Raw genomic sequence first — 27,965 nt, 5'->3', positions numbered from 1 at the left:
AAATAAATAAATGATGCCTCTAGTATTCATGAAGACAAGCCCATTCCATCCCTCCCCTGGTATTGTGAGCCAAACTTCAGAGGTTATTCAAGAAAAATGATGGTCTGGTGCCTGAGAGAAATAAGTATCAATTAATGCTTAATTAACGTTGCATGACAGATTGATTTAAATAAATGAAACCTTTTAATGAATGTCTCTCTGTATTGTGGGTTGAAACAAGATGCCTTGTAGGAGAATTAGCTGCTCCCAATTATTATATAACATCTTTATATCACTTATACCTGGAGGCTTAAAATGCATTACTAGCCCAAAATATTAGCTGCTGCATAAACATATAGTTGGTAAGGATGCTTATCTTGGATTTATAGTGTAAACTTACAGAGAACATACACCATATGAATTCTATGACAGGTAGATCAAGGCTAAGAAACTAGGAGACTTAAGGAAATTAGAAGAGATGTAGGCATCCATCAGTTCTTAATAAGCTAGGAAAATGGAATTTTTTTTAATCATCTTTATTCCCCAAACTTATTCATAAAAGAGTTTGTTTGTAAACATACTGAAGTGCATATGAGCTGTTTTGTGGGATGATATGAAAATGAATAGGCACAGACTGCAATACAATGGCATGAAAGCCAACAACCAACGATCAGTGATTTCCAGGTGAGAAACCAAAAGCCAGACATCTAATTCCATCTTTCCTTACCTAAAAGTAGTCTGATGTCCAGCACTGAACCCCATTTGCCACTGAGAGCTGCAAATGAGCAGCAATTGGAAATCACTTAGTTTCCAGATAGACAGTGACTGCTGCAACACAAAGATGTGGGCTGAAAAGCACCATGAGAAGTGCTCTACCTACCCTGAGGCATTTTATTCCTTTTGCTGAGACAGTGAAATAATAGCACCTGTTGTTTGTACTGCATGTCCTTATTGTCTGTGTGCATCTCTTCTTGCCAGGTCAGTTCAGCAAAAAGCTGGGATACCCAGCATGGTGTACTCAGCATGGTGTACCCAGCAGAGGGCTGTAGATCAGCTCCTTGGGGTGCAAATGTGATTGCCACAATGATGGCATGGGTAACTTCTCTGCTCAGGTGTCCACAACTGGGGAAAAATATTGTGATTCAACAGAAAATAATTGATTTGAGTTCTACTAGTGGCCCTCTGACTTTATGACACCAATCACATCAGCTGGCGGCAACAAGATTATTAAATACATCAAGCCATCTAGATATGTTCTGTGAGTCAAGTCATCTCGTTGTAAATGCAGCTTGTCATGTTCTGTGACTCCCAGCATTTTAGGAAGTTCCATTTTAGAGGTCTCCTCTCCATCTCCTCACCAAACTCAGTTTGCTGTAGTCAGTTACCTTGTTATCCTTTTACTATTTAACATGAAACTGACTTCAAACACAGTGATGGTGTTGTGTTTATTTTCTATAGTCTTTTATATTGGAGTGAGATCAGAACTGAACTTTATGAATGCAGTCTACAGCCACATTTTAATTCACACCAACCCCAATATTTCCCATCAATCTAAATCCCAATAAACGATACGTTTCACCTGAGTAGTTCTGGTATGGCCAAATATAGGTTGCAAGCTCTGAATTCTCAGTTAGTTCATAGTGATTTTTGTTATTACAGAGAGAGACAACCTAATTCCTTACAGAAGAAAGTGATTTCTCCCCAAAGAGCAAATAAGGTATGAACTCCTGTACATAACCCACAGGTGGAGTTATGTTTTGGGAAGAGTCTTCTATTATTTATTTCAGTACCTACACAGAGCTGGTGATTAAAGCACTGGTGTGCACTAACCACTCCCTTTTTATTTTGCAGATGAGCAGAATTCTGCATCAGTTTCATTGAAATAACTTTTTACATTGAAGATTATGGTTTTAGGACTTCCTTTTCCATACTTTTCAGAGCTTTTCCTCAACAAAATTTTCATTCTCTCCATTCATCACTCATGTAAAGACTCTCCAGGTTGACGTGAACATCTTTTTACTTCTATGTATGGAAGAAGCCCTGTAGATGCCCCAGACCTTATTTGCAGTGCTAAGTGCTGTTTGTACACCTTCTGCATGAAAAGCTTTTAAAGTCTGCATAAAGAAGGTGAATATCAAAGGGAAACTTCAAACCCATATAAAAAATGAGGGCTTCAGGACATTAATTCCTGTAATTTTCCATCTAGTTTTGGAAGCCCAGGAACCTGCTTTTCATACTTTTCTTCCTTACTTATCAGCTGTCCAGAACAGTAAACCATTCAGTCTCTTATTTTTGACATTTTGCCCTCTGTTTGTTACCTCAGTTCCTTTCCACGTTATCTTTTCTGCCTTTTTTTCCCACTGTAATAAATCTGCTTTATTCCTCCTTACAGCTCTTAATGTTTTGGTTCCTTTCTCTTCCCTTACTACTCTTATCATTTTGTAACCTTACCGAGAGACATCAAGTCTATATTAGCACTAGGCAGATGATGACAGTAGGGGAAATCTGGGCCCTGTGTTGAATGGGGCAGGAGATCTGCTGATAAAGGACACAGGGAAGACTGAGATACTCAATCTCTTGTTCACCTTGCTTCATACTGGTAGGACTTGCCCTCAGCAATCCCAGGTGCCTGAAACTGGTGGGAAAGTTTGGAGACAGGAAGAGATACATACAAATGGTGAAGGAAGATGAGGTTAGGGAACAAACAAGCTATGCACAAGTCCATGTAACCAGACAGGACACACTTATGAGTGCTGAGAAATCTGGCTGACATTCTGAAGCCCCACTCATTAATCTTTGAAAGCTTGAGGCAATTGAGGACAATTTCTGAAAAATGGAACCCTCATCTTCAGGCAGTTAAAATGGAAAATTTGGAGATACACGATTGGTCAGCATCATCTTGGTCCTAGGGAAGGAGTGGGAACAAATATTCCTGGAAATAAAGGGACATCCCTTTCCCTCGTCGTATCAAAGCTCAGCTGTCTGCATTCAATCAGCCCACACAATGATCTTCATGAAACATGTTGGATTTTCAAATGGATGCTTCTGTATTTTCCTTCATGCTGCTCCCCACAAACATCTATAAAATAACCTTGTTATTCCCTTCCCTTCTCTGCAGTGATACCTAGAAAGCACTGACAAAGGCTAGGCTAATGACACTGTTATCATTGCCTGTCATAGTTACTGGCACTCTTATTGCATCCTTGATTCTCCATCAATCTGTCACTACCTATGTCTTTTTGATTTGTACTTTGATGTAAGTCATTTCATGCAGAGAATATCTATATTCTACAGTTCCCAACACTGATTTTTACTGCAAATAACTCCTTGAAAGGGACTCACAAGTTTGACAGTAATAAAAATTATCAGCATCAAATAACAGCAGTTCTGAAAAAAATTAGTGAAATTCTTCATGACACCAGTCATGCTCACAAAACAGTACAATGATCATAATTTGATTTTAAACAGGAAAGCATAATTAAAACATTCCAGACGTAGGGATTAGTACTCACTTTTCGTGTTTACCTTCTTAGAAATGTCTAGGAATAATCCATCAAATACTTCTTGTAGAATGCAGTTTTAACCTGGACATGTGTTATTCTCAGTCTACCTGTCAAAAGACACAGACAAAAATAAAAAACATCAATGCTTTGTTCTGTGATTTTAATTTATTCTCTATGCTGAGCAAATTTAAACCAGCTGCTCATAGCTAGGGCACAAAAAAGAGTCATCTATACATTCATGATTCCTAGTGTAATGACATGGCATCACTGTACTAGAATATGATTGTTCATTCAATGGAAATATTGTGTTTGTTAAATACAAACTAAAGCTTTCTATGCAGCACTTCAAATTGAATGCTTGTCCTTGAATAACTGTGTAGACATCCATTCCTTTGCCAAGAGAGTAATCTACCAGTTCCTCTATTGTAGTTTCAGGGGTTTCTGAGTAATATGGTGGTTGCTCCTTTTCTGTCGTGTGATCTTATAGTCCTCAGAAGGTGGGATCTTTATTTATTTATTTATGTAGTCACCCCAAATGTTTCCTTCCTTAAATCTTTTCTCTTTGTTGAAGTGCAATGACTTAGATGACTTAGATAAGCGCTTCTTGCTGCTTCTACACATATCAGTAAACTCTGTTTAAGCTGAGTTTCTTGTGGTATAGGAGAGCCCCAGCTTAAACATAATGAGCTCTGTGTGACAAACATGTCTTGCCACAAGAAGGATGTTCAAAGAAATTGGCTCCTCTGGAAGCTGGCCCACATTTACAACACAGCACCAGGATTCTGCTCTTCTCTTACATCTGTCATTATTATGATGAATGAGCTGCCTAGCTCATTTCCCCTCTCTTAGCTCCTCTCCTTGTGCTAGGTGACACAGTCCCACGGGGACTAACATAGTGAAAAAGAGACCACAGTAAATGGTGGTTAGTAGTAGTGGTTTCAATTAAAGCCACATTTTCCAGGGCCAGCATCTTTCCCAGGCTGCCCATTTTCATTGATATGCAACAATTTTACATATATTCTGGTGCACAGGGTGTTTTAAAACTGTGAAAAAACAAATCTGAGTCATGTGACAGCAGGCTGTTATGGATGTGGGCTTCCATGTCTTTCCTTGGAAACCTGTTTCTGCATACATAGTCAAAAACTGCACTGACCATTTAATCATGCAAATTGGAGATGAGTTTTGAATCCAAGCTCTCCACTGAAAAGGTGCAAAGGTTGCCTTAAGTAGCTGCTCAATAGATTGTTTTTTTACTTCATGAAGCATATTCTTTGGTTTCCTCCCATTAATTTCTCTTCTTGAACAACCCTCTCTACTGCTGATTGTGTCCTGGTACAGATTGTTCCTCCCAATATGCATTTTTCAACGCTGCATCTCATTTTGTGATTTCCTGCCTAAGGTTTCCAATTTCTTTATCTTCACTGATTTATGCAATACCTCCCAATTTGGATCATCTGTGATTCTAATTAACACAAACTCTTTTTTTTTTTTTTTCCCATTTTCTTCTTCTTTCTTTATTTTTTTAATTTTTTTTTTATTTTTTCGGCTAATGAATGAAGACATTTTAAGATGTCTGGACTCAAAACTGCTCACTGATATTCCCTCACCCTCACTACAAAACTCAAACAACGTAGCACACTTTCATTTAGTATCTCACTTGCTAATGGCTCTGTGTATGGGTTTTAATCAACATCACAGGATCCTTATCTAAGCCAATCTGAATTAATTATGTGAATCTCCTCTCTCGCAGACATTCATTTCAATGAGCAAGAAAACAAAAGCAGAAGAGGTCGTTGCTCACCAAACTGCTTTCCTAAAAGATCTGAAAGAGACGAGGAGGTAAGAATAAATTTTTTCTTCTCCTCTTTCAGGCCTCTGGTACATATATGTTTCCCCCACCATGATATCTATGCTTCTCACAATTTTAATGTATGTATCTACAGACTGCTCATCAAGGCAGAGAATGTTTTGTCAATGACCTCCAGTACAAAGAGAATAATCAGGATATGGGTCCCTTCCAACTTGAGGTATTCCACTATTCTATATCTCTGGGATAACACATCAAATGCAACCTGAGAGTGAAGTAATCTCTTAAAAAAAGAAAATCATTGTTTATATATCGCTACCTATGTATGCGTATCACAATCTGAAACTGCTATTTGACAGCTTTTATCTGTTCCCTCAAAAGTAGAGTCTCGCCACATGTACAGCTTTGCTGTCTATTCTTAACATGACAGTTTTAATAGGATAATTGTATTCCTTCTGGAATTCTGGAAATAAAAAATACTTTTATGTTACAGACAAAAGTCCTAAGAAAGACATTTGTAGCATGGCCATACTTGGGTAGCCATTCCAGTGCCTGACCACTCTCTGAGAAAAAACATTCCTTCTTATGTCAAGTCTAAACCTCTTCTGGTACAACTTGTGGCCATTTCCTCAGGTCCTGCTTGTTGGCTGGGAGAAGCAATCAAACCCTCCTCATCACAACCTCCCTTCAGGAAGTTGTAGAGTGCAATGAGGTCTCCCCCTGAGCCTCCTCTTCTCCAGGCTAAACAATCGCAGCTCCCTCAGCTGCTTCTCATAAGACTTGTGCTCCAGACCCCTCACCAGTTTTGTTGCCCTTCTCTGGACACCTTCGAGGGCCTCAATGTCTTTCGTGTAGTGAGAAGCTCAAATATGAACACAATACTCGAGATGCAGCCTCACCATATGTTTCCAGGAGCATCAGAAATTATACAGAAACTGATCTAAGTCAAGAAATAATCTGAGAGAGTGCAGAGGAAGGTAGAAAACATTAAGAAGAAAATTTGGAAAGTATTTTTAGAGGCAAAATGGATAAATATTCATCATAGCTCTTAAAAATGTGTCAAAATTAAGATGTGCTGCTGATTCCACTTTTCTTATCAATATTTTTAGTGCCAGAAGACATACAGGTACCAAAAGTTTATCACAGATGTTCTCCTCATTTTAGGAAAAATTCACACCTTTCTTTTTTTTTTTCCACTCTAAAGTTTTAATTGTGACCCACTGGAAATGAATTGCTTCCGACCTGTTAAAAATAAGCATAAGAACCTAAATCCGAGTCCATTGCCAGTGCAGTTTATGTCACACACAACTTCATGGAGGTGTAATTAGCAGTACATTGCAATAATTTATTACTGGCTTAAAAAGCCTGAAAAAATTGGGGAAATGGGATCTCTGTGCCAGACATATTATTCTGATTTACATTAATTTAGTTATTTTACCTTCGGTGCACATTCATCTATCCATACAATGTGAATGCACCGTTGAGAAGGATGCTGAATATTGAACATTTGGCTGAATATGAAATATGAACTCTGAGACAGAGTTGCAATAATACTTCCATTTGCATTATTATGATTAACATTCCTCTGAATAGGAAGCATCCAGCGATATTAATTACGGAAATAGTGAGATTCCAATTGTCATAAATCACCATGCAGCGTACAGCAAGCTCTTCAAAAACCTTATAGAAAAACTCTTATTCTGTGTTTTTTGGAGTTAATTTCAACCTCTTTTTCGCCAGGCTTTTCCACTTGTGTCTGTTGACAAGACAGTAATTATGCTTTTCTCCTGATTAACACATTCTTTTCAATAAGGTCCCGAACAGCTTTCACATGGAAGGCTGAATTCAACTGAGCATAGTTTTTCTCATTAAAGACACAGCGTTCACCCATAGTTAATTTATCACACAGATACATCCTGTCTCGTAGGAAAAAGGGTGGCCTTGAAGCTAATGCTCTTGATTTGATCAGAAGTTTATTTCCACAACAGTTGAAATGAATGCCTTTTCAGATATGATGGTTATTGAGTTCATTTAATAAATTAAGGTTGCTGAAAAAATTGTTATACTGTTTCACTTCTAAAGCACAGATCCAACTGATTGATTTAGGACTGGAAGGCTTATTTTGCCTTAAGTACATTAGAATATACATTACTACAGATATACCAAGGTAATTTATTCTTTCTTGAAACAATATTAGCTCTAAACCTTTACAAACATATCAAACTTTTATTTCTATCCTTGTATCCAGCTAGCATTTCCCTCTTCATTACCATTTCTTCCTTCAACACTCTTAGCAAAATTGGCAAAATACATTAATTCATCAAAGTGAACGGCCCTGTTGTTTGGTGCAACAGATTTCATTTGTAACAGGCATACAAAGCAATGATTTCTTTTTGATGTATTACATTGCATCCTACAGAACATCCAAAAATAAAAATTCCTTCATGATCAGTGTTGTGAAAACAAAGCATCCACATCACTGGCCACACACAAGGAGAGAACAATTTCTTGCCACCTGGGCCCTGATTGTATTGTTTTGAGATCTTTGCTTGGGCTTTTTTTTTTTCAGATATGTTATTTCCAAATCTATCATGCATTCAAGCTGCACCTGAGGGGTCTATCTGGTGTTCAGCAGTGGAAGCAGCTGTACTCCTCCCAGCTAGCCTGCTGCTTTGGTCCATCACAGGTTATCTCACAGCAGCTGAGATGCCCCTGAATTACTCTGGTACCAAATTGAATTCCTGAAGAAACTGCATCCATTTTGCAAGAAAGCAATCCCTGGGGGATGGCAGTAATTAGTGTCGTCCTCAACAGCAAAAGAAATGGTCATAGTAGCCACACTGAGGGCTGAGAGATGGAGATCATGAATATCCTTGCTCAGAGAAGCTGTAGGTGCCCCATCACTGGAGGTGCCCAAGGCCAGGTTGGATGGGGCCCTGGGCAGTCTCAGCTGGTGGGTGACAATCAGCCCACAGCAGGGGTTGGAACTGGATGGGCTTTAATATCTCTTCCAACCTAAGCCATTCTATTGTTCTACTATTCCATGATCAGTCCCATCTCTGATCCTGTTGAGTTGGTCCTAGAGAATTCTACAAAGTACTTAGAGTTATACTTTAGATTATCCCAACCCTGAATAATGCTTTTGGTAGATATTTACCATCATGCACATGTTTCATTTTCCCTGAAGTCAGCAGAGCTTCAGTATGCTCCTGAAGTCAAATGTTCCCTCAGAGCTCTGTGGCTGAATGTGGACAAACTGATGAATTGGAGGCACTCATGACCACGATTAAATAAATACATACATACATAAACTGGTCACTTCTGCCTCTGTGCTGAACGTTTTTCTCCATCTCTTTTTCCACTATCATGCTCAGCTCTAAATGATTGCTATCTAATACTGCAACTAAGTGGAGCGAGGCAGGAAGCAGAGACAATGTGTGTGGAAATGAGCTGAAAATCATCCTCCCAAAGGAAGTCTTGTGCACAGGACAACCTCTCATTATTTTGAGCCCCTACAGAGAATGGAAAGACATATCTGATGTATTCAAAGATCATAGACATGTTCCAAAAGGCATCAAATAAAAACAGAAGAGAGTTTCATTGGGTTCAGCAAAGTCAAAGGACGTCTTTAAGTCAGCATACCCCTTTATGATGATTGAAGACCAAACACCACTTCAAACATACCCCAGGCCTGCACATCCTCTGTTTTCACACCAAACCAACATTCTGCATGGATATATTTTTTACTTTGGCCTAATATTTCATTGCCATACACTGACAGCTCATTGTTGGCAAAGCATATTATTATTATGAACATCATTCACACAGTAAGTCCTTGCATAAAAATACATGGAGAAGGCAGAGCTTAGAAATGTAATGAGCTATTTTTTTCTTATCACCAGACCATGCTAGGTGATGAGATTTGCCTGGAGAGACGACCATTCCCATACATAGATTTATCTGACAATGAGTTAAGGGTTGTGATCCATTCCTCTTCTAAATGAAAGGAAAGAAGAGAGAGGATGGAGAGTGCAGATTGAGCCATCCTGGAGGAGGAATTGCAGGCACAGTTAAGCCTGGAGAAATGTTCTTTACCAATGCATCTCTTCTTTTTAGCCCACACATCAAGCCAATTTTGAACTCCTTCATCCAGGACAGCTCTCAGCAAGTGAGTGTTTTGCACATCCCATTCTATTTCAATTATGTTGTAGGGGCCATTTCACAGCATTTTATCTCTGCTGTTACTTATATATATATACATATATATATAATTTTTTTATTTTTAAGAAGACTGAAGTTTTTTTTAAGCATTTAGAGGACTGCATTTATAGAGCAGGTTGGAAAAGGCTACATGGTGGAGGCTTCCCAGAATTAAGATAATTTTCTCAGTGTGTAATAATTTCATATGAAAAATTGGATTTCTGCAAAATGGTAGCAGAAGCAAAGGATGTGGAAAGTGTCCTGTTGAGTTTCTGTAGAATTACTTTTTAATGTTCATCAGAGAATTGCTGTCTTGTGCCCTCTCTGTACCTTACTGTCTTCCTTACTTGTTATAGGACAGTAAGATATGCACTGTGCAAAAAGTTGGCTTTCATATTCCACTTTAATCATACTGTTTTTTTAATCCTCAGTTGTTTGCACTTGTTCTAGTAGTCACAGATTTAGCTTTAGCCATCTACACATTGTATTTTAAAGAATTATCAATCTCAGTTCACTCAGATGTCTAATTGTTAGCTGCATAAATTAGTGGACAATGACTTGCCCCCAGAGATACTCTTTCAAAGTGCAGATGAGTAGTTACTTCATTATATGTAATGTTGCCTTGATAAGGTCTAAGCAATAATGTCAGTAATGACACGATTCTAAACAACTCAGTTGACCACAATATTAAGCCAGTTAAATAACTTCTTTTATGAAGCAAGTAGGACTCAATGTAATTCCTGGTTTTGTCCAACTGGAACAGGCAAACAGGTCATTTTCACCGTCTAAGGGGGCTGATTTTACTTTTGAATTGCTTCTGCTGTGGCAATTTGATCCTCTGAACTCAGATTTCAGGTTGGCTGAGCAATTGTTCTAAAATGTAACAGCTTCTCTTTTGCAGTGAAGTTGGTCAGATACTTGCCGAGTTTAAAGGCAAAATATCCATCTGATTGAAGCTTGCTAAGCAGTTCAAAAAGCCAGATTTTCTGCACATAGAGAACCTTTCTTTAAAGCTTACCACAACATTTGTTTTGAAATGCCCCTAATCCATATTGCAAAATTCAAAGCATTAGAATATATCTTTTCTGCAGTGGAATCTCCAAGCTAAATATTTCTCTTGTCTACTGTGAAGAAAAAAAAAAAAAAGTCTTCTTTGGCTTCTGGGTCATTTTCTCTGCTACTGCTTTTTCTGAAGGAAAAATATTTTTATTCTTGGGTTCATTTAATAACTAAAAATCTTTTCTCCTGTCCCATTTGAACTGTATATTAAAAACATCGTTGTAGAAGAAAGAATTTCTACATTGGCTAGAAAAGCGTCAGACTACGTTCCCCAGTTCAAAACAGATGTTTCTGTAATTGTTGCTCAATTGTTGTCTGTAAAGGTTTTAAATCTTTCAGCAAAGCCTCGACCAACAATAAAACACAATCTTAGCATCAATACTCTTCTCTTTAAAGCTGCTAAATGGAAGCAATATTCTTTATCCAGTGCTGATCTGTAATCCAAAGGCCTTCAATACTTTGCAGTGAAGGATAATTGCCATCCCGATGTTCTGTTTGTGGGTTGGTGAGCTGACACTGAGAAGCTAACAGGAGCACAGCTACTGAACTGAAGGGTGGAAAACTCGACCCTTCTTTGAAGGCTCTGGAGAAAGTCTGACAGTTGTGGACCCCACATTTCCCTTGGACTTTAAACATTCTTCTGCATCACCTTGAGTATGCTATATGATCACTGTGAAGGCTATTTGCACATCTGACCTTGGATGTATTCTGTCCTCTTTTGATAAAGCTAGCAACTTTCATGCAATGCTTTTATTCAGCTTGCCACAAATCAGACATTCTCTACAAAGACTCATTTTTATTTTTGTTTTTCAGACTTCTTAAGAGTGCTTCTGGGCAGTAAATACGAGCTCCTCGCTGCTGTTTTCCTGCTTCCTGGGGGTGTAACATTCCTGGAGAGGGCACATTCAAGGAGCATCGTAAGGACCTCTTCACTTTAGCACTTCAACTCTGCCACTACCACAGCTGTTCTCTTCCAGGGCAATGTGGTCATACCCTGACATGCAACAGGTCTAAAAATGAATGGATAGAGCTTCTTCTGGGGCTATCTGAGGGCACCTCTGACCTTGAGAGATGCTACCACCTGTCCCAGATGCCTGCTAGACTGACAAGTATGATACAACTCTTGAAAAAGACCTACACCATTCTAAAACAGCAGAAAGAGACCAGGCTGGCCATCCTACAGCATCCCAAATAGTACAAGATGCAATGAATAAAGCCTTCAGTCCATCAGAGAATAAATTCATAACTGTATTCTCTGCAGCTCACCATGTTCTATGTCTACCATGTTAAAGCCTTTCCTGCTAAGCCGTGACCATCCTGTTGCAGAAAAATATAAGCATGCTGTGATGTCCTCTCAGGAAATTTTGGAAGAACTTACATCTTTTCTTCAGGTGGGAATTCTGAAATTGTACTCTAATGACTTCTTGCAGGAGTATTTAACTTTCTCCTAGAGCCAAAATGCATTTCTTCAACTGGAAAGATTGAGGTGACTAAGCTGCCTTCCATTTTTGCGGAATGTATGTAATGGTATTAGGGGTTATGCTTTTACAAGGGAGATATTCTGGACCAGAAAGACATTTCTATTCTCATATTCTATATATTATATTCTATTCTCATAGAATAAAAAAAATAGATTCCAGTATTAGCTACACAGAAGAACTCAAATCTCTTAATATTTTCATCCAAATGAAAAGGTCACATTCAGTTCCTACCTCTGCCAGAAACCACTGTGTTGTGAGAGAAACCCCATCATTTCAGAACTTCTTCTCTGTTCCCCAATGAAACAGGAGCACACCTGAGTGCCAGGACTGCAAGGAGTGTAATGAGTGAGATTCTACAGCAGCCACTCCACTAGAACTGTCATCAGTATTTTACAGCTGTGATTGTACCAGGAGTAGTCTATCAGATTATTATTACTTGAATCTACAATCAACCTCATTATTCTCCATTCGCTGCCTAATTAATAATTTATATAAAAATAAACGTTCAGTTTTTAAAGGAAAACTTTGAATTCAGGAGGCCTACTTCCACACTGCTTTCCCTGCACAGTGTATTCTACAACTTTGAGGTATTCTTCCTCCTTTCATTATTCAGTGTGTCTCAAGGAGGCCTTGAAGTTGATGCTGTAATCTTGAGCAAACTGATGGGATCTCTCTCAGTGCAACAGAAGTTGAGTAAAAGCAGAAGCTCCCCGCACACCCCCTGCCCATGCTGCAGCTCTCCTCCAGCAGCTCCATCCCTCCCAACAATGCTGTGTGCAGGAGATGTACATTTCACCGCTTATCAATAGATCTCCATCCTTCTGTGAATGGGAATGGCGTTCCTTCAGACCTGTTTTTGTGAAGCAGACCTATATCCATAGGAGCAATTAGCTCCCCGCTGTGAGTTTAGACACGCCAGCTATACTGCAGCTGCTCTCTGTTGCCAGCACTAAATTTTCCTCAGTAGTGGATCAACGTGTTTAAACACTTTGATCTTCTTTATCTCAGTGAGGAGATTTGAAAGCCTCCTAGATGAACAAGCTTTCTTTCGGGTGCAGCTCCATCTCATCCACCATTTCAGTGCTGACCCGAAACTTTTATGCTTTATTTACTGGAGAGGCGTCATCTTTTGAAATGGCTTCTCACATCCTCTCAGAAAAGCTTTTTCTGGTTGTTTTTTTTTTTTTCTTCTTTCTTTTTTTTTCTAACACTGAGCTTAAGTAACGGTACTTCAAACAGCAGATAAGAGGCACAAAGGGGACTCAGTCTTATACACAGCGATTCGGAATCATCTTAATCTCCGTCACGCACTTTCTGATTTTCTTTTTAATCTCCTGTGGCACAGTGTGCACCAGACACAACTGAGAACTCGCTATTTAAGCTGCCTTATTACTGTTACGCTATGAAATCTTAACTACTGTTTGGTATATACAAGTATGCATAAATCAAAGTGTGGGAACACACATTTCAGATGTGGGTATGGTGGGAGATAAGAATTAGTGTCACCATCCTCTTCCTGATGGGTTGAGGCTGACTCTGTTTTCACACCTCCCAAAGAGCCAGGACATGACTATATTTGATGGGAAACTACTCAGTAGGAAATTCATCTGAATTCAACTCTGGAGAGGCTGCACCTCAAGTGCTGTGTTCAGTTCAGGGCCCCTCACTGCAAGAAAGACATCATGGTCCTGGAGTGTGTCCAGAGAAGGGCAGATGAGCTGTAGGGGGTATGGAGCACTTTATGAGTCTTATGGGGAGCGGCTGAGGGAACTGGGATGGTTCGGTCTGGAGGAGTAGAGGCCCAAGGGTGACCTTACAGTTCTCTCCAATTGCCTGAAAGGAGGTTATGGTGAGGTGGGGGTCAGCCTCTTCTCCAACGTAACAGCGATAGGATGAGAGGTGATGGCCTTAAGTTGTACCAGGGAAGGTTTCAAGTTGGATGCTAGGAAAAAATTCTTCCCAGAAAGAGTGGTAATACATTGGCACAGGCAGCCCAGGGAGGTGGTGGAGTCACCATCCCTGGAAGTGTTCAAGAACTGTGGAGATATGGTTCTGAGGGACAGGGTCAGTGGGCATGGTGATTTAACAGTTGGACTTGGTGATCTTAATGGTCTCTTCCAAGCTTAATGACTCCATGATTCTAGGTTTTCTTTGAATATGACTATCAGGCTTATTCCTTCTGCCAACAAAGAAATCCCATTTTCAGTACCCAGACCAACTCCTTCCTCCTTTGCCTATCATGGCACAAATCACAGAGAGATTGGGAAATTCAACTCATTAGTGAAATTAGCAATCTGCGATTCTGTCTATACATTACTTTAACCCCAAACTAACCTAATATACTTGCATATGATTTTTTCCTGTTTACAATGAAAGCAAGAGTGTTACACTGCTTGTAAAGCAGAGGAAAGAGAGGAAGGAGTCTAGTTTAACAGATATTAGAGCAGCCTGGACGGTAGGACCAAACAGACAGTGGGCTGCACTCTTATCAAAATACTTCCACAGAAATGTAGGTAGGGCATTTTCACCCACCCCACAGTCTTTTGGTGCTGGCAGTGACACTGAGCTCGAGTAAACAACATAACTGGAGATGACTTTTTCACAAATATTTGCTCCCAAGGCATGGTTTTAATACTCCAGGCAATGGGAACATGTGGTGGAGAGACAGATAACTCAGTCAAGACTTTGGTGAAGATTATTTGTGCTACAGTTGGAGTGCCCCCACCCTGCCCCGGCTGGCTTTATTACACAGGTGGATGGAATGTGCTCTGCTCCATTTCCAAGGGAGCCACGCAAGCCCTGCATAAATCAGTCAGCAAGTACCTTGAACCACACATATTAGGAATGCAAGCTAGAAGAATTCCAGCATGAAGCGTGTTTAGACAAAGAGGTGATTATGACATGGAGAGAAAAGGAGTGCAAAAAAATTCATCTGGAAACAGGGAAGGAGCACAGTAGCTGAAGGAGGAAGAAAGTCTGATACTGTATATTTATAGCCTCATAAATGGGGTGATTTTAATCTCCCAGGTGTGTTACAGCAATATCTATTGGAAGTGAATTTCTGGCTCCCACAAAAAAATTGTGGCAGCTGGATGAATCCATGCAGTTTAGGAGACCCAGATTCTGATCTCACTTACAAAGGGTCTGCCCAGGTAAGCTTTTGTGGACATCAGTGACATTATGCAGCACAATGCAGAATGGAGTCAGATGATATCTAAGTGTACTGTTTGCATTTCAAAAAAAGGAAGGGAGAACAAAGTGGTGGTTCATATCAGTATATGCTGCAAGCTTGACCATAAAAATGCATTCCTAGTGGGTCAGCACCTGTTTAGATAAATGGTTTACTTGAAATACACAATGCAGTAGAGCTCACATGTTTATCCATATGGCACTAACCCGAACTGCCAGCTGTGGCCAGTCGTCCAATATGTTCTCTCTCCATCTATGACATATGAAACCATATGGAATCATCTATCCATTAGGAAGAGATCATTTTCAGACAGGAAGGTTTTCTGACACAATTATTAGCTGTGGCATTTTTTGACCGAAATAGGCAGGAAACAATAAGGGTCTTATGTTGTCTTAAAGGGTCATGTGAAGAATTTTCTCTTTTTAAATCATCTTTCAAGCTTGTCCTTTTTTTTTAAAAAAGAGTGCCTTTTATCTCCAAGCTTAACATCAGACCGCTGTATGGGCTACTTTTCTGTCCACCATTTCTGTGATGAGTGATCGTGGTACATGAGGGCTACTGGTTTCCCCTGGGTTTGATTAGGTCTAGCAGACAGGTGCATGACTTGTTAGGAATAATCCTTTTTAGGAGAGACCAATGCAAACCCTTTTTGCAAACAAGTGGTCCCAGAACTGGGACTCAACAGCGTTTCCTTCCAAAGTGACTTTCTCTTTGCATGCGCAATGGGCTTCATTCCAAACCAAAGCTAAACACTGCATATCAGCATATAATCAAAGGAAAACAGTGACAAAACAGACTCACTAGCTGAATTCAATAGTATCTTTATTCATACAGAAAATCCTATTAGCGCAGTTCTCCTGCTCTCAGTCTGGCGTAACTCAATTACTCTTGATTTGCACCAATGCAAATAAGATGAGAATCTGCCTCCAGAACACTTGCTAGCTATGCACATTGACATGATCAGAAGTACAGTGTTCCCTGTAATCAGCCCTGGTTTACCTCTAATGGATATAAGCAGAGACAAGAGCCTCAGGCATTTCAGACTCTGCAGAGAGGAGCCTGCAAACCTCTGTCTGCCTGTCGAGTATGCACATGATGTACTGAGACTCTGAGAAGCCTATTTTGGGAGTGATGTGGCCACTGCAATGAGCCTGAAATGAGGAAGTATTTCTTAAGAGGAGCATTCAGAGACACTGGACCTCACCTCCAACATGCCCTGCCCCTCACTTAATACAGCAGAAATATTTCTACATTAACTCATTGTGTGAGGAAAATCAGTTCTGACCAGTGATACAACACAGAATATCCAAAGAAGAAGAAGACAACAAAATTACTGCTTAAATTCAGAACAAATCTGAATGAATAAACTCCTTGACTTACTATGCCAGTGCTTGATTAGGCCTCCTATACACTCTTAGATCCTGGATAAACACCAGTTGGATAGATATCAGTTCAAAACTCACTTATTTTAAGAGCAGATGCTACAGATAAATTTAAACACAGGCAACATTTTATAGACTGATCAGTTACTATCTTCTATGTATTTAACACATCAAAACACAGTTGTTGGTGTCTCATCCCTGGAGGTGCCCAAGGCCAGGTTGGATGGGGCTCTGGGTAACCTAAGCAAATAGGTGACAACCAGCCAGGGCCTGGAACTGGGTGATCTTTAAGGCCCCTTCCAGCCCAAGCCATTCTATGTATGCACAAATCATCTGCAATCCTTTCCTCTCCCTTCCCTTTTAATAGGAGCTATCCACCACTGAATGCATCTGGACATGGGTAATAAGGTCTACCCATCCTGCTGACACTTTGACTTGATGTTTTCTGGAAAGTTGCTCTGAAGACTGACTGCTTTTAGTCCCACCATTGCCCAGAAGTAGGGCAATTAAAACAGGTGGCAGGAAAATGGCAACCTATTTTTTGAAAAATTATTCCGGCATGCAAGTAGGTGAATGTCTTTGAATATCAGTCTGATTGAGCCTTTGATCACCAAATAATTGTATTATAGAATCATAGAATCATTTGAATTGGAAGGGACCATTAAGTGTTATCTAGTCCACCTCCCCTGCAACAAACAGTATTCATGTAGTATTTTCTTTCTTGTTGTCTGCACCATTTTCTGTATAGTTGTAGACAAGAAAATGTCAAAGCACTCATGAGAAAACTTCAACTAAGGACCTTTGTAAGCAGACCTACATCATAACAGGGGAATTTCACGTATAGTAAGCTGAAGTTGAAGTTGTAGAAAACTTGCTCCTGGCTCCTGGCTATGTACAAAAAATGACCACAACAGATGCATGATATTACACTTCCAAAAATTTTTGGCATCTGAATACTTGCAACACAAAACATCTGAACACAGGGAACCTAAATTCTCTGCCTAGTTAATGGATCTATTTTAGGACCGGACAACTAACATTTAAAACTAACATTTAGCTAACATTTAAAATCAGATGGTGTGAAGGCACCAGTAATTTTTGTTGACTGCATACTATATTCACAAAAATCTTCAAGGAGGTATTGAGAAGCAGTCTTATCTAGAATCAGAGCAATAGAATTGTCTCTACACTGAACATCCTCCATATGTTAATCTTCCCAGGAACTTAACAGTTTTCCACTCCTACTTTGCTAGGACTCCAGATGAACAAATGAAGCATGCTGTTGTCTATATACTAGCCACAATCACTTGTTCCAACATCTCTCTCTTTTTCTCATGACCATAGTCACTTCTGTGATTATTCTGATGCTTGTATGCTTCTAAATAAGTTTTACTTTCCTGAGCCAGAATGCTGAGCAGCACTGGATAGTAACAGAATTTGTCACAAGTACAAAGCACTGTGTATACACAAAGCACTATCAAAACACACATACTGCACTGATGACACTACCAGTCTTGATTCTAACTAGATTCTGCTCTACAAAAATGTTGCTAGTCAAGATGCAGGAGTTATAAGCAGTAGAGCTACTTGTCAGCCACTGAATTAAAATCAATGACAGAAAGTGAACTTGAGTTGACTGGTTTGTCATTTGTCACACTGAATCTTGAAGGAAATTCTGGAGGGAGGTTTATTCTCACATCTTCCTGTAAGAATTTTAAGCCAACTGGCTTGTTGCCAGAATATAGCAGAAACTACATTGGTTGCTCCAAAAGTAACGCCTCCTATTTGTTTCCATGGAAATGACAATGGATACAAAGAGCATAATAACACTGTTTGATAGAGCAAATTTTCAGTTACTGAACACTAGTTTTCAACATTTCCACCACTGTTAGGTATGCATTTTCACCAGTGATGGACAAGAAACTGCATACTACATTCATAAAAATCTACATCAGCAGAAGTAACCCACTGTCACTGTCACTACTGCTGAAAAACGCCACCCACCACCTCACTATGCTCAAATCCACTGTTTGGTCTCCGTAAATCTTCAGCAAACACCAATGGATGTCAATGGCTGCAATATTTACTGCACGGAGGAATTCAGTCCCACATGTTTGCTTCATCTGCACTTCCATGTCAGCACCGTTTTGTCACAGTAACAAAATGCAATGGAATTTTGGTGAGAAGGTTCAGCCTTGACTGCTTTCCCACCAAAATCCGCCTCTGATGTCATGGGTCAATATAATTGAATAGGAGGCATTACTTTTGGAGTTGAACTCCTTTAGTTTCAGGAATCAGGGAAAAGATGCCCAAGACACACTTTCAGACAAATCAGGCTATAAGTGCTATGCAGTACAGATGTGCCAGCCAGCTGCTTTCTGAGGAGGCCCTTGCACGTTGACTTGCCACTGCTGGAAACAGCAAAACAGACCTTTGGACTGATGAGGCCGAATATCCTGGCTTTTCATTAATTTTAGTGGAGTCACACTGGGACCTGATGTGGCATTAAGATGAAGGCTAGATTGTCTCCTCACATAGCAGACAAATGCCAGCCCTGATCCAAGGATCAGAGAAGCACTTTGTCCAGTGCTATCACTCAACACATCTATTGCACATTTATGGCTCCGATTCCTTTTCCTCTTGTTATCTACTGAGATGTGATACCCTGAGTCAGGGTCTGCCCTACACGCATAAACCTGTGGACCGATGTTGCCTGAAACTACGGCAGCATTAAACTGCTGAACTTGCATTCAGTTATAAATACTCAAAATGATGGAAGAACATTTACACCTGCATTATTTCTCTCCTTTGTGAGAAGAGGAATAAGCTACAAAAGCAGAAGGCAAGTAAGGCAAGTGTGCTGTAATGCAGTACTATGGCATGTATATTATATTCTCAGCTGACATACTGTTAAAAACTAGTGCTGACCCAGACTGGGCTGGAACAGAGTCTCTTCTGATGCTGCTACAGTGCTAACTAGTACCTGTGGATGTTACTGTAATGCAAATAATGAGTAATAAAAAACAATAATTGGACATGAACAGTGTACGCTGCACTGTCGTGGGTAGACAATGCAAATTACTCGTAGAATTTTTTTCCTACGCCCTGTATTCTGCTCTAGGTGACAATCTCTTTGTTAACTTTTTTCTTCACTGTTAGCAGTGAAAATGTGCATATGTGGCAGCTAGTAACTCAAGCTTCCCACAGGGACAGTTAATCCTCTGCTTCTTGGCCCTATGCTTAGCTCCCTCCATCAGTTTTCCCCTACGGATCCAGTAACAGAGCAGGAGAAGACACGTTGGGAAGAGAACACGAGCAATAATTAACCACAAGGAATGGAGAAACAGGACTGGTTTGAAAGAGCATGAAACAATGGCTTGTCAAACAGCAAAACATCAGCACTTAATGGTTTAAACAAGTAACATGAAAGCCTTGTTCTTTCTTGTCCAGTGACACTGGAGTCTCCCTAGCCACAGAAATATCTCTCTGTTAAAGGATAACATGAAACAATCCCATCTTTAATAAGCCACTGGAAACCCAGAGGCACAATACAGACCCCCTTTGTTTGTCACGGACCTTATACGCGGAGAGGTCTTCAGATGAATGAGGTGCTAGACAGCAGTCTGGGAAAGCTGGGGGTGTTAACTCAACACCCTCCATCAGCTTCACAAACCATCACTGCATGAACTCAAACTCCACCCTGCCTTTCCCACAGTGTCAAAGGATAATGAAGAAATTATTCTGAAACTATAGGCCCATTAAAATGTCGAAAATAATTCCACTTCTATATGAAAGCGAGTTTTATGACATATATTTACTATAAGATTGGCATGCAGAGGAAGAAAAAAAACCTTAGCTTTGATGAGGTCAACAGTCAAACTCCCCAAAAAAATGACTCACTTGCCTAAGTGGAGGTGCTTGGTGCTGTTTGAGATCTCCTGGGGTATCCCACTGCTTCTTGCCTGTCTTATGCACATCTTTTGGAATACCTCGTGACATCTCAAATGGAAGTGAACGCCTGTATCTAGATACCTGCATTGCTCTTCAGTCTGTACCGGGCTGCAGTTTCACCCTAAGGCTACTCTGTGATGAGCTAGCAGCTTGCAGAAAACTTCCTTTTCTTGCCTGGATCACAATAGCAAATCAGTCATTGGGGAACAAGATATTGCAGAGGAAGGAAGAAAATGTTTGACCAGGACAGAGCTCATTTACCCCCTTTGACATGCAGCATGTGGAGCACTTTTTAACCCACAACAAGCGTTTGGATGAAAAACTTTGTTCCAGATGTCAGATCTTTAAGGCTTTTAGTTGTGGGCTGAAGCTTCAAAACTGCAACAGCACCACAGGGATTTGCTTAATAGATCTCACCCTATGTGCGTGCCCCAAATAAAGTGTGCTGTCTGAGCTATGCTCTAATATCAGTTTTATAGCTAGAATCATAGAATTGTTAAGTTGGAAAAGATATCTAAGATCCCAAGTCCAACCCCAACCCAACCCCACCATGGCTACTGACCACTTCCTTCAGTGTCACATCCCCATAGTTCTTGAACACCTTCAGGGACAATGACTCCATCACCTCCCTGGGGAGCCTGTGCCAATGCATTACCACAGTTATGGAGAACAAACCTTTCCTTACAACCTGAACCTCAACTGGCACAACTTGAGGCAATCACCTCTCATTGTAATGCCTGTATGTGGGAAAAGTGGGTGACCCCCACCCCACCAAAACTTCCTTTCAGGCAGCTGGAGAGAGCAGTAAGTTCTCCCACTCAGCCTCATCTTCTCCCCATAAGATCTGTGCTCCAGACACCTCACAGCTCCCCTTCCCTTCTCTGGACACTCTCAATGTGTTTCTTATAGTGAGGAGCCCCAAACTGAACACACTACTTAACACTGCATAACAGTTTCACATTTGCACCACTGGGTGACCAACTCAATGTTAACCACACTGCGAGCTTTACATCTAGCAGCAGAGATGCAGTTTCAAGACCAAGGACTTCTGAAGATTCATCCTAATATTTGATTAAGACAAGGAAACCCCAAGCCGCTTGCTTAATCTTAACTTTCAGCAATAAACTAACATGGGTGAAAAAATGAAGCTTCTGTGCTTTGCATGGGAGCTGAGCTGGCAGGTCCAGCTCAGGGTTTTCTTCACATCCTGCTCCAAGGGCAGACACCTGGGAATCACTTGACTACCAGACTTATTCAGGCTCATGGCAGCTTCCCAAGCAGTCTTACATTTATTCTGAGAAAAGAGATCTGATGAGCTCTTTAAAAGTGAAGCAACCCAGAGCTCTGTCCCATTAGTCTTGCAGAAATAGATAAGTTCAAAAGCACGTTGGCAGGGAATATGTGTCTGACACCTTTTCCTTCAGCGATGCCTCTCCAAGTAGAGTCCTAAGCTAAACTACAGACTTCGATAGGACACCAGATAAAACAGAAAGGGAGTTAGGAAATTATCTGGCAAAGAGGTCCTGCTCAAGAACTGGTTGATAATACACATTACGTCCAGAAAACTGCTTTGAGCTCACACTTCATCAAACTAGACGATTCCCTAATAGGAACGCAGTCTGAAAAGGTGGTGAAGTGCATGAAAATAGGTAAGTGAATTCCTGTACAAAGTACAACTCCTCTCTCAAAGTTGCCGTGGAGAATTAAATGCAGATGGGCTGGGCAAAAATCTATTGCTTACACCAGGACAAGATCATGTAACAGACTTAGGAGATGGACTCAATGATTCTTATGGGCCCATTATAATTCAGGATATTCTACAATTCTGTTTCTATACATCTTTGCTACTTTCACTCCTCACACTTGCATAATAGAGCTCCAGACACTTAAAAGCAGGCAGCATGACATTTACTCCTTGCTACAAAGAGCAGCACAGTTTTGACTATCCAAGCCTTCTTCAGGGTGAAATAATCTTGTGAAGGGGAAGAGAGAAAACTGGGAGACTGCAGAAGTGATAAAAAAAGACAGCTTGGTTTTTATCACAGGCAAAATCTAGATTGGATATAAGAAAAAAGATTTTTATGATAAAGTTAGTGAGGCACTGGAATGGGAGGTTGCCCAGAGAGGTGGTGGTGTCCCATCCCTGGAGGCACCCAAAGTCAGGCTGGATGGGCTCTGAGCACTGATGGAGTCGTGGTGTCCCTGTTCATTGCAGGGGAGCTGCACCAGATGGCCCGTAAGTGTTCCTTCCAACTTCTATGACTTTATTCTTGAGTTCATGGAGTTGATCTATGGGAGTTTACCAAACCTCCACATCTCCCAGAGTAGGTTGAGCTTACATATCATCAGTTTGCATTTTTCTTTTCTTTTCTTTTTTTTTTTTTTTTTCACTTCTGTACAGCTCACAGTTCTGCTGACCCTTTATATGGATTTGGCAGGCAGATGGAGCTGAGCATCTGCCCTCATGGGCAGGGAAGGGCTACAGCCTCCAATGCCCCACATTCACAGTACTTCTCTAAGCCTCCCGATGCACACAAACAAGACACGCTGCTGCGCCTCTTTCCCCTTGTTAAGAAAGATAAAATCAGGTCACTTAAAATGGGGAGAAGAAAGAATACAACAGAACTGGAGCTCAGAAATCACCACTGTGGGAACATCCTGTACATGTAAGAGTAATGCAAAGGGAGAAATGAAATTCCTGAAGTCAGGCTCTGGATTCTTGCACTGTTTCCCTCTGTTGCCATGAGAATATATATATATATATTTTTTTTCTGCCTTTGTTTCCCCACCTACAAAACGAGGACACGACTTACATAATCACTTTGCAAAGTGATTAGGAGGATTATCTATTATTTGTCATATGGGTAGAGTGTCAAGGAGTGTTTTTAATAACTAGCTCATCAGCTTGTTTTAATTTTGACAATGCCTTAGCTCCTCCAAGGAAGGATAATTAAATTGTATTGCTCCACCACCCCTCTGAAAAGTGCAGACCCTTCAGACATCTCTTTTTGGGTCATCTTTACCTAAAGTGACTTCTCTCTGTAAGCTGTGTATGTGAGTCACAATGAGCAGCACATTAAACAATAACAGATTGATTTGTATTTTAATAATATGACCTCGTTTTAGCCGGACAGGCAGTGGTGTTTTACATCCCATCATGCTGCAAACACGACAGGTTATGGATCCTTGTTACACTGCTGTGAATATTGAGTGAGTTCAGAGGAGTGAATACATCTTCGGGCTTCTACCACAGAAATGGAGATGAAAACAACTTAGCAGTATTTAAATAACTCTGAAGCAGCTGCAGCCTTGCTCTTCTGGCTTTAACCTGCTCAAGCCTGAGAGATTTTGTGCCCTTTGCAACTAAGGGCCTGGGTAAATTTCTTTTCCAGCATACCCAAAGCCTATTTTATTTGTTCTAATCAGATTGACCTGTATTCAGTTGACTTCCTCCAAGCAAAACTCTCTGCATTGCTCAAGAAAGAAAAAAAGCCCTTGGCAGTATCTGCCAGATGTAGTGACCCTCAGCTAAAACCTAAAGATTTTCATCAGCATATTATTTTATTTCTTCAGCTGATTTGCTTTTGTCTACTAAAAGCCTGTGGGACACAAAGACAGCACTAACTTTCCTCCCCATCACAATGCTTGCTGATAACATTAGCTGACCCACTTCAGTGCAGCAATGAGTTATGCTATGAAATGACTGAAGGCAAGTCAGCTCTCCCATCTTTCCACAGTGCAAGTCTCAATGCATGGAAAAAAACCCCTACTTATTTTATTTTATTTTATAGTCATTATGAGAGCTTACCCTTCACCAAATATTGCTTTCTAGAGAGAAAGAAGCTTCCGTATGACAGGGGTAAAGACGGTCAATAGTAATTTAGCCTCTATTTTGCATGTTACATAAGAGGGTGACTGTAATAGCTGAAAAGTTCTCAGCAATGATAGAGGGGTATTAGTCACTGTTTTCCTGTTGTTGACCAACTCTTAGTGCAGAAGGAGAGACGTGATGAATATGGCACTTGGCTGTGATTGTGATCAAGGGCTTGCTGCACACTGTCATTTTGTTAGGCACAATGTAGGGAAGGGAAGGGAGGATTTAATTTCGTTATTAATCCATTATTAATATTCTTGATTGTTAACAATGATTTTTGTGTGTGTGTGTGTGTTTTTCCCATGTCAGAAAAAGCTATCATCAATAGAGCATTACAATGAGTACAGGGGAGCAGTGTTGGGCACCAAGCTGAAGGGGGAGAGGAAGATGCCTTCATGGAGTGAAAAACCTAACAAGAAGGACCAGGTTTCTGAAGGTTGTGCTATAAACCATGTGTAGAGTATGTATTATAGTAATCTCCATCACTAGGGAGATTGGGCATTTAAGAGCAAGCATATAAATAACATGCCTCCACATTGTAGGCAGATTATATGCAGACGTTCAATTCTGTTACAGCTACACTTTCCTCATGATTTCTGTTATATGGTCCATTGATAGCATTTTAAAATCTAATCCCCCAGGCCAGCAAGTAGTAAAAGTACTTCCTAAATAACATATTGCCAATACTGATCTGAATTAAGACCAGCCTGTAAATGCTTTACCATGCAACTGACATGACTTTGCACAGTTGGTTTGGATTTTTTTTTTCCTTTCCATTCTTCCCAGATGATATCAAACAATAACTGCCTTTCAGTAAAAAGGAAGATAAGGAGATGATTCTCATTTCACCACTCAACGCAGAAGCAAGAATAATACCACTGTGGGATTTAAAGAATGCTGCTAAACAGCCTTAGAATATAGTATTGGTCTTGTATAAACAATGACAGTTGTAGCTTATGTAGATGGAGCATGTCTCCTTTCAGAAGGTCCTGAAGACCTTTACCAATTGAAATTGGTGGAGTGTGCTGGTGTGAGTGGAGAAGTGTTTTGCTGCAATCTGATGAACTTTGGACCTTTTATTTTTAGTGTAAACATGAGAGATGGATTCACATCGTCCGATTAATCTTGGGTAAATAAAAAGAAATATATTACTGTAAATAATTTACTACAGAACTACCAAAAATTGTAAATTTGGTCATTTTTCTTCAAAAATGTCCAGTTTTATTTGTGATTTAAGATTCAGAAAGTGGCTATCAACAAAGAAGATGAAAATATAAGATGTTGAATATAAGATTACCAGGTCAATAGTTTGGTAAGACCTAATTCTGAACAAGGACTTCAAACCTTCCTTGCAAGGAAAGTTTCAGTTTAGAAACTTACCCTAAATTCAAAATGTTCTTCTTCAAATGATTAAAACTCTAAAAGAACTGAGATCTTTTAATCATCCCGAAATACTTGAGTTTCCCAAGGAGTTTTTTATTACATCTGCTTTAGGTCTCCTTGACACTACTTATGGCCTCTATTTTTGGAACATTAGGTGATTCCCAAAGTTACTCATTGCACAGCTGCACTGCTTCACTCCTTGCTTCAGGCTGGGGAGAGCACGCCTGAACAGAGCCCAAGCTCTCCTTCAACACTTCCTGGTGTGTACAGGTGGCACATGATATATTGACTATTTGTTGCTTTAGCTGCAGAAAAGAGCAGTGTGTAGAGGAAAATGTGACTAAGAAATGATCACATTGTAATGCTTCTTGGCTTCTTCAGGTCTGGTGTAACCAAATCGTAATGAATGAACTCAATGATCCTTATGGGTCCATTTCAACTTGGGTTATTCTATGATTCTGCCATGTGCAGCTCTTGCTGAAGATTGTACACTGAACTGGATGGCACTTTTTCACATGGCAGACTCTAGCAGAGATCCTTTGGGTCAGTGGACCCAGGGCTTTTATGAGGTGTAAGAGGTCAATAGGATGATGCTGAGTGTGACCAAGGCTCTAACTCTGATCTTTGAGACAAATACAGGCTTTCTACAGGTATTACAGAGTGAATCTAAACTCTAATAGATTATCACATCTCCAATTGCCAGCACTGCTTGGTTCCTGTGTTTTGGACAATTCATGCTAGATATAGATTTCACCAAAATTTGGAACTGGTGAAGCTACACTTCCAGTGCTGTGTTAAATTTTGGGCTCCTCACTGCATGAAAGATATTGGGGCCCTGGAGCGTGTCCAGAGAAGGGCAACAAAGCTGTGAAGAGTCTAGAGGACAGGCTGAGGGAATTAGGATGGTTCAGTCTGGAGAAGAGAAGGCTCAGGGGAGACCTTATCACTCTTTACAAGTGAGTGAAAGGAAGTTGTGGTGAGGTGGGAGAAGCCTCTGCTCCCAGGTAATAAAGGCAGGACAAGAGGGAATGGCTTTAAGTTGCACCAGGAGAGGTTCAAGTTCTAAATTAAGATAATCTTTTTCTCAAAAAGAGTGGTGATGCATTGGCATAGGCATTGGAGTCACCATCCCTGGAGGTGTTCAAGAACTGTATGTGGCACTGAATAACATGGTCAGGGGGCATGGTGGGGTGGGTTGGGATTGGTCTAGATGATCTTTGACATGTTTTCCAACCTTAATGATACCATGATTCTATGAAATCAGCTGTAGAGGGGGAAGTGGTGAAGTTGAGAGTTTCTTGTATCTGTATATCTGTATATCTGTATATCCTACAGAAGCTGCACCACTGACCTACTTTTTAAAATACATCATAAAACCCCCTGTTTTTTTTCTGAATGATTTAGTGCAGAATTTATACTGCAAGGACTAGTCCAAGCAGGTAATGGACCAAAGCAAACATTTACTGCAGTGAGTGTAAAATTAAAAAAAAAAAAACAAACAAAAAAAAAACAGATTTTGTCAGGCTGTTTGAATAATGCAAGCAGAGTGCTGATTTGTGTCAAAACATAAACCAAGCTATTCCTTTTAGCCATGCAAATCTTGTGTAGCTGGTCTGAAGTCTCAATTGCAAGGTTTTCTCTACAATATTAAAGCAAAGACCTTCCTTTCACTGCAGAGTGATAAAGAGGCACTAAGCCCCTCTCTGTCGTTAGTCACAAGTCATTTTAATGTGGGTCTGCAACACTGTGAAAGATGACCTGCAAAAGGCAAGTGGCAGGCTATAATTCTGTGCCTTGGAAGGTAACACCAGGATCTACTACCTGATAATTGACTTTCCTGTTATACACTTATCATCTGTAACACTTTTAGACCCTCAGTGGGTCCTTGCTAGCACTGTGTGTGTTAATCCTCATGATAGGGACGGAAAAGTAAGCTGTCCTATCATGGAAATAACTGTCTCATCCCGTTTGAAAGCACTAGCAGCAGACATGTAGCTATGATCCCAATTTCAGACACCAGTCACCAGCCATTAATTATCCTTCTTTTATAATGATATGAGCATTGAAAATTACCAGGATGCTGTTGTAGGAGTATATTGTAAGATATTGCCTCTACCCTGAATAATTTATATCTGACTGTGCTGGAGGAGTATTGT

General features: G+C 40.2%; 1 protein-coding gene across 12 annotated transcripts in view; it reads right to left on the bottom strand.

Annotated features, from left to right (window-relative positions):
• Window positions 1-27,965, bottom strand: part of TENM4 (teneurin transmembrane protein 4) — a 598,985-nt gene that overhangs the window by 391,593 nt on the left and 179,427 nt on the right. For 10 of the 12 annotated variants that reach the window (XM_072326955.1, XM_072326954.1, XM_072326960.1 and 7 more), the window contains one exon: window positions 3,492-3,589. The gene's annotated coding sequence lies outside the window, so the exon portion shown is untranslated. The remainder of the gene's footprint in view (window positions 1-3,491; window positions 3,590-27,965) is intronic. The other 2 variants (XM_072326957.1, XM_072326959.1) reach the window with 1 other exon arrangement.

Source organism: Excalfactoria chinensis, chromosome 1 (genome assembly GCF_039878825.1).
Source record: "Excalfactoria chinensis isolate bCotChi1 chromosome 1, bCotChi1.hap2, whole genome shotgun sequence".
Classification (NCBI taxonomy): Eukaryota; Metazoa; Chordata; class Aves; order Galliformes; family Phasianidae; genus Excalfactoria; species Excalfactoria chinensis.
The sequence above is the reverse complement of the archived record's forward strand: the minus strand, read 5'-3'. Positions and strand labels throughout refer to the sequence as shown.